Source organism: Desmodus rotundus, chromosome 4 (assembly GCF_022682495.2).
Source record: "Desmodus rotundus isolate HL8 chromosome 4, HLdesRot8A.1, whole genome shotgun sequence".
Taxonomy (NCBI): domain Eukaryota; kingdom Metazoa; phylum Chordata; class Mammalia; order Chiroptera; family Phyllostomidae; genus Desmodus; species Desmodus rotundus.
In genome coordinates, this window is record NC_071390.1 from 126,572,657 (window position 1) to 126,580,290 (window position 7,634).

Here is a 7,634-nt window from a genome sequence, read left to right on the forward strand (position 1 = left end):
CTGAGTGGGGCTAGGTCACACTAACTGTTCACTTCCAGCCTATGCCAGAATGCCATACAGAAATCCATGAGCCAGGCACACTCTCTTCTCTCCCCATTACTTGATCATAGATAAGATAGCCATATAATTAATTCTCCAAACTGGGACACTTTTGCTAATGAAAAGTGGTATTGTGAATGATGAATGAACATTGAACAACAGGTATAAACCAGTAATGCCCAGGCAAAACCCGGACATCTGATTATTCTACTCATATGGAATTCCCCATGAAGCCAAATGTGCAGAATGAGGGGCAGGCATCAAAGTCATAAAAAGGGAGTACATTAAAATCTGAACCACTTGTTTGTGGAATTTGCTTGAGCCTTCTAGACTGAGGTCATGCCTATCATTTTAACTTAAAATGGAACGCTGCTGTTTATATTCAATTTTATGGTTCAGTGGATTATCTACCACCTACTTCAACATGGGCAACTCAGATAGGACACTCACTTGGCATCCCATAATCAGGTACATTGTCTCTGTCAAGGTTCAGTGACAAGGCAAAAACTATTATGCTTCTCACACACACACAAAAACCCTTAAGGTTCTGTGGTGTAATTCTGTAAGGGCTTTCCAGAGGCCCCATACGGCCATAGATAGTTTCAATACATTTCAGTCCCTGTGTCTGAATACCCAAGTGACAGGGAAGCATATATTACAGTACAAACCCCTCTCATACTCTAAGTCCTCTCGAAACTGTCAGCCTTTCAAGTTATATAGTATGTAGTATACAAGGGAGCAACCAAAAAACTGGAATCATCTTCTGGAGGCCAGGCCCCGTATAGTACCTGTTTCTCCTACTAAGTGAGTGTTCTAGGAACCCATCTGTATCAGTGTACCAGCTGGCGTTGTTGTGAGAGGCTGCATTCAGCTTCAGTGAATTATTTTTTAAGACTCAAGCATTTGCCCATTTTATGATGGGTGATTTACAGGTGCATCTGCCCACACCGTGCTGAATGTTCAGCAGTTTTTGACCAAAAACAGAATGACCCTGATGCCCCACCCTCCCTATTCACCCAATCTTGCTCCAGTGACTTTTTTTTGTTTCCCTGGATGAAAAAAAATTCCTCACAGGGAAACATTTGCCAGTGTGAAAGAGGTGAAACAAAAAACGGCAGAAACACTAAAAGAATCAAAATCGACAAATTCAAAAATTATTTTGGGCAGTGGAAAAAACATCTCGATAGGTATATTACATCAAAAGGAGAATACTTTTAAGGTGATTGAAGTTTAAACATGTAAGAATAAGTACATAAATTTTTATGAATAAAGTCTGGGCATTTTGGGTCCCTCCCCTCATATGTTGCCTTCAAAACACAAAGAAGTGTAGAAAGCACTGCGGTTGTCTCTTCTCGTACAGTGCTACAAGCTGCAGCAGCCTGCCTTTCCCTTTCACTATCCTGATGTGCCCCAGACTACTAGACCTCCAGAAGTGTTAGCAGCCCAGTGAACTTTTGCACCACTTAGCTTCCACCCTCTGGCTTGCTGTTCCATGCTATCAAAACCCATTGCATTCTGTCTTCAGTGTAGTGGACTGGTTTGGCGTCCTGTAGAAGATGAAGATGATTAAGGATCCTTAGGACTGTATTATAATTGCAGGAGAGGTGACAGAGTCCTGGGGCAAGAAAGTTTAAGTTTGTATTGGCCCTGATTTTTCTTCCTGATTGGAATAGAAAGCAAGCACCTGCCGGATCAATAATCACATGCTTGATGCCATGGGTTACACTGATTTGCTCCAAACTTACCACATCTAGAACAGCTACAACTGCCATCACCATCTTACTGAGTTTACAGTAATCTGCTGCAATCCTCCATTACCCATTGAGCTTTTGTATCAGCTAAACAGTTGAGTTAAATGGGGATGTGGTAGGACAAATTCCCTGTGATTCTCAGGTCTTCAACGGTGCCAGTGAGCCCTGCAATTCCCCCTACAGGAATTAGCATCTTGTTGGGGGGTTTGAGGAGGGAGTGGAAACAAGTTTCCACCACCAACCACCACCCCCACCCCTGCTGCCGCCCTGCCAAGGAGCTTCTTCCACTTGGCCCTTCCTACCGTGATAGCTTTCATTTCACCGGTGTAGAAATCAATGTGGGGTTCTGCCAGTCCGTCATTAGGTACATCTAGTCTCACTATACATTCTGGGACTAGGGAAATAAGCACAAGACAGATGCTTTGGACCCACTGTTACATGGATGTGGACCCAGATTCCATCTCTCACCTGACTTCTGCAAGCTTTAATTGGTAAACTGTGAAGGCTTTTCAGGTGAGGAACCACTATCTAATAACTTCCAGGAAGTCCAGGTATTCCCCTTTTCTGCCCCACCCTACATAGTAACCCTCGTAAACTGCTTCAGGGTCCCTCTGGAGAAAGCTTATGGAGACTTCCATGGTCTATACATGTGGCCAAAAGACTATACATGTAGTCTTTTTCATAGGAATCTGGTCTCCCCTTGGCTGAAGGGCTCTAGGTCTGGAAACTGGATAAGGAAATGTGAATCCCACCACAGTGACTTGAGTCAGGCTCAGTGAAGCTAGAATTTTTTTTGTCTTTTTATGTCAAATAGCACCTTAGGAAGATGTCCACCAATTTTTTCCCAGAAACCCATGATCCACTATTCTTATTGTTCAAAGCACCCTGATTATCATTTCATTCTGTGGCTTATTACGTCCTCCTTGTCTCTGACATTTTGGCAACACAATCTGCCTTCTATTTCAGAGTCTTATTTCTCCCACTGAGAGTCCAAATCAACATCTACCATCATCCTATCTGTGCTCCAGAGGATAAAACCACAGAGCTCCTTAGTGGAGAAAGTGCTTCCTGGGTCCTTCTGGATGGAGAAGGGTGAGATAGTGAATTGGGAGTGGCAAACATATCCATTATACCTGTGTGTCTCAGGGGATATATTTTTATGTAATTCTTGAATAATCTTATTTTTACTTTTATCAAGGGATGCTGGTTTTCCATTTACAAAGGTAAAAATTAGTTTCCTTTTAAAATAAATCATTTCAAAAATATTAAGTGAATAGTACAGTACATAAGGCAGTACATAAATGACCATGAACATGAACAAAGGGTGAAAAGAACATTGATTTAATTCAGTCTTCTCGTTTATGTGTAAGGAGACTAAGGCCTGGAGGAGTACTATCTTTTTCAAGCTCTGGTTGGTATTAGAGGGTGAAAACCCAGGCCTTCGGCTTTCTGTTCTACACTCTACTGCACAGAACCACCACAGTGGTCAAGTATTCATTTGAGAATCTAATGACAGGTATGAATGATCTTTTCTTTAAAATGGAGAGAATGTATTAAATTCCATCGACAATTTCATTGATTACTCGCAGGGCCTAAAGTTTGATCATTCAAATACCTACCAGTGTATGGTAATGTTGAAGTTGAAGCCAATATTCAAACTGACCCAAAGTCACAATCTGAACTTTTTTTGATACTTGAAAATATTCTCCTTGGGAAAATAAGACCCAAACACATAAAAGCTTTGAGTTCCTAAGTGTGTTTCTCTTCCATCCAAAACTGTTCAGCACAGGCCCTGACCGGGTAGTTCAGTTAGGTTGTAGGTCTGATCCCTGGTCAGGGCACATACAAGAATCAAACAATGACATAAACAAATCAACAAACAAATGTTGGACAGGATGTGGAGAAAAGGGAACCCTAGTGCACTGTTGGTGGGAATGCAGACTGGTGAGGCCATTGTGGAAAACAGTATGGAATTTCCTCAGAAAACTAAAAATGGAACTGCCCTTTGACCCAGCAATTCCACTGCTGGGATTAAACCCTAAGAACCCTGAAACACCAATCCAAAAGAACCTGTGCACCCCAATGTTCATAGCAGCACAATTTACAATAGCCAAGTACTGGAAGCAACCGAAGTGCCCATCAGCAAACGAGTGGATCCAAAAACTATGGTATATTTACACAATGGAATTCTACGCAGCAGAGAGAAAGAAGGAGCTTATACCCTTTGCAACAGCATGGATGGAACTGGAGAGCATTATGCTAAGTGAAATAAGCCAGGCGGTGAGGGACAAATACTATATGATCTCACCTTTAACTGGAACATAATCAACAGAAGAAAAAAGCAAACAAAATATAACCAGAGACATTGAAGTTAAGAACAATCTAACAATAGCCAGGGGGTAGTGGGGAGGGGACAGTGAGGAGAGGGGATTACAGGAACTACTCTGGAGGACACATGGACAAAATCAAGGGGGAGGGTGGAAGCAGGGGTGGGAGGTGGGTTCAGCTGGGGTGGGGTGGAGGGATGGGGAGAAAAGGCATACAACTGTAATTGAATAACAATAAAAAAATTTTTTTTTTAAAGAATCGAACAATGAATGCATAAATAAGTGGAACGACAGATTTATATCTCCCTCTCTCTCTCTCTCTGCCCCCCACCACGGCTCCCCCAAAAAACAAAAAAACTGCTCAGCACTGACTGATTGACTAGTGTAGACAACACGTGACTCCAAACGACAACAGACAGACAGGCTGCGCTGCATTTTCTAAAAAGGGAGATCAAACCAGATGTTTGGACAATTTCTTTCTTCCACGAACATTAGAGACTAGGAGGAAAGTAGAAGTACCAACAACCACACTTCACAAAAGCCAGACATTAGAAACAAAATCCTCAGCTTTGAGAAATGATCATTATGAAGCTGTTCGTCGGAATACCTTTTGCTGATGCCTTCAGCTCTCTTCCTGCACTTTTATCTTTCCCCAGGGTTCAGCAGCTTTCCACCAAGAGATCCGCTTAACAACCAGTCTGATAATGACTTTAAAATAAGCTGTAATGAGCACAGTGAAGGAAATGACTGTGAGTTTTCCAGAGTGGATGGGGATTTACATTCTAATTTATTCACCAACTAGAAGTGTCTGGGTGTTACTGAAAGCTGGGTTTGAAAAACCGACATGAAAAGGTCAACCCTGGAGTTATGTGTCTAGCACATTGCGTCTAACATCATTTCCTTATGACTGTCTAGGCTGCGCCACCTCCATGAGGCAAGGAGGACTGAGTCCCGAACAACGGAAACTACAGCCCTTCTGCAGGGAGCAACCTTGGAAAAAAGAAAGAAAGAAATCCTGATAGACACTGTCTGTCTGTCTCTCTGTCTTTCATGTCCACCCAAAACCCAAATATGCCAAGTCAGCTACTGTCAAACCAAGCTCATGAAGTGTAGTTTTCCCTTAAATAGCAGATTCTAAAAAACATACCATTTGCCTCCTTTTTTTTTTGTAGTTTCAGAAAGGTTGGCACAAAGCATACATTTTTATAAAAGATGCCATGCTGCTTCTGAGGGTTATTGTGTATCCCAATCTTCTGTAAAACACGTTTGTTCAATAAAGATTCATGGGAACACCATGCACTGGGCACTGTTCTAGGCATTAGGAAGCCCAGACGAGAAATCTCTGATATATGATGGCAAACACTGTGAAGAAAACTAAAGCAGGGTGAAGGAAGAGAGAGAAAGAAGGAACTATGGCTCTTCAGGGGGCGCTCCCTGACGAGGTGACATTTGAATGCGATGATTTCAAAACTGAAAGGTCCTTAGAGAACTATTAGTCAAACACACACATAAAAAATTAAAATGCGGTATCGATTGCTAAGAATTGATCAAAACAAAATGTCATGCAATGAAATGGACAACAAATTGAAAGTCAAAGCCCCCAATGCTGACCCTAACCATCAGTGGGAACTTGGAAAAATCAATTTATCTCTCTAGAGCTCAGTTCCCTTATCCGTACAATAATAGTGTTAAATTACCAGATTTTATTTAATTCTACCAGCATTTACTGAGTTCTTATCACTTTCTAGGTGCTAGGGATTCAGTAACAGACAAAATATACAAAATTCCCTGCCTTTATTGTAGGAAAAAGAGAGACAAAAAAATGAATTAAAAAAAATACGTGTTAATTGATGATGAGTAAAAGAGAAAAATTAAGCAGGAAAGGGGGTTGGGAAGATGATGGGGTTACAATTTTGAATAGGCAAAGCTTCACTAAGAAGGTAGCATTTGAATGAAGACCTAAAGGAAGCAAGAGAGTAAACCATGTAGACTCTAGAAAAAAGCATTCCAAGCAAAGGGCACAGCTAGTGCAAAGGTCCTGAGGCAGAAGTGTCCCAGGTGTGATCAAGATAAAGTAATAAGGCCAGTGTGGATGGAGAAGAGAAAGGACAGAAAGTAAGAGAAGGTGGACACCAGAGAGCTGGCATCAGGTCACATAGGGCCTTGTGGCCAGATAGTTACTGTCTTTAATGCAGACTGAGATGAGAATCTATATATTTAGTGTATTTCTCTCGCTGCCGATTTAGAATAAACTGAAGAGAAACAAGAAGCAGAGAGACTGCTAAGGTGGTACGATTGGACCACAGTAGTGCAAAATTGTCCAATTCAGGATCTATTTCAAATGCAGAGCTGACAGAACTTGTTCAGGAATGGAGGAAGAAAAGAGTCAAGGGTAACTCCAAGGTTTTAGGTTTGTGAAATTAGAAGGACAGAGACACATTCCTGTAAATGATCCTAAGGTCTCTTACAACTCTGAGATCATATGACTTGAAGAAGCTTTTTATCTTTCTTCATAGTAGAATCTTCCATTCATTTAGAAAAAACCTGAAAATATGAAATCTCTGTTAAATTCTTTTCTCTCTTAAGGAAGCTTTACAATAAAGGAAAATCTATAACAATAACCCTTTTTAAAAACAATGAAAGTTGTCCATTTCTTTAGAAAAAAAAAAAACAGTCTTTTTCAGCAGTCACCCTTTGAACCTAAATTGTGCTGGGTTAGGAATGTAACTACTTTGATTATAGATAAAGCAAGTATTGAATAACTCGGGGCAGGGAGCGGGGAGGACAGAATGACCTTATTATCAGAGGAAAGACAGAACAATGCCCAGAAACACAGGCAAATTGCTTATGAATGACATGTCGACCTACTAACTCTGGTGGCCCTGGTCAAGCGGCGCCCTTGCCCTGGTGTTTGCCCGGCCCTGTGAAGAACACATTGTGGCGAGCGGAAAGTGGAAGCAGACAGCCTTGGTGCAAACCCACATTTCACCTGTGTAGCCTCAGCACATGTTTGTGCCTTTATCACCCTGAGCCCTGGTTTCCACAAGTGTTCAATATCTACTGTTCAGAGGCGTGAGGAAAAGACAATATACCTGAGGTACACACCTTTTTCCCTAGGTCACATGCTGAACAAGTGGGTATCAGAACCTTGGAATTCAAGGACACATTTGTCTAACATCCCAAGGGTGGGTGTATGACAGCCATTACCTATAAGTAGATGGGTGAATTTGGGTGGTGATGGGTGGGAAACGGAACCCATACAATACAAAAGCCATAAACAGAGGGCTGCACCCTGTGTGTATGGGCCTGTTTAGGAAGAGGAGCTTGAACCAAATATGCGCATCGTTCAATGTATTTGTGTCCGTGTAGATGTTAGCATTTCTGAAAAAAGTGATTAGATGATGTCTGGTCATCACTAATCACTGATGTCTGGAGTCTATCTTGTCAGAAGAAATGATGCAATAGACTCCACAAGCTTGAACTTACTCAATTATCCAGTCTGCTCTAACTATCTATT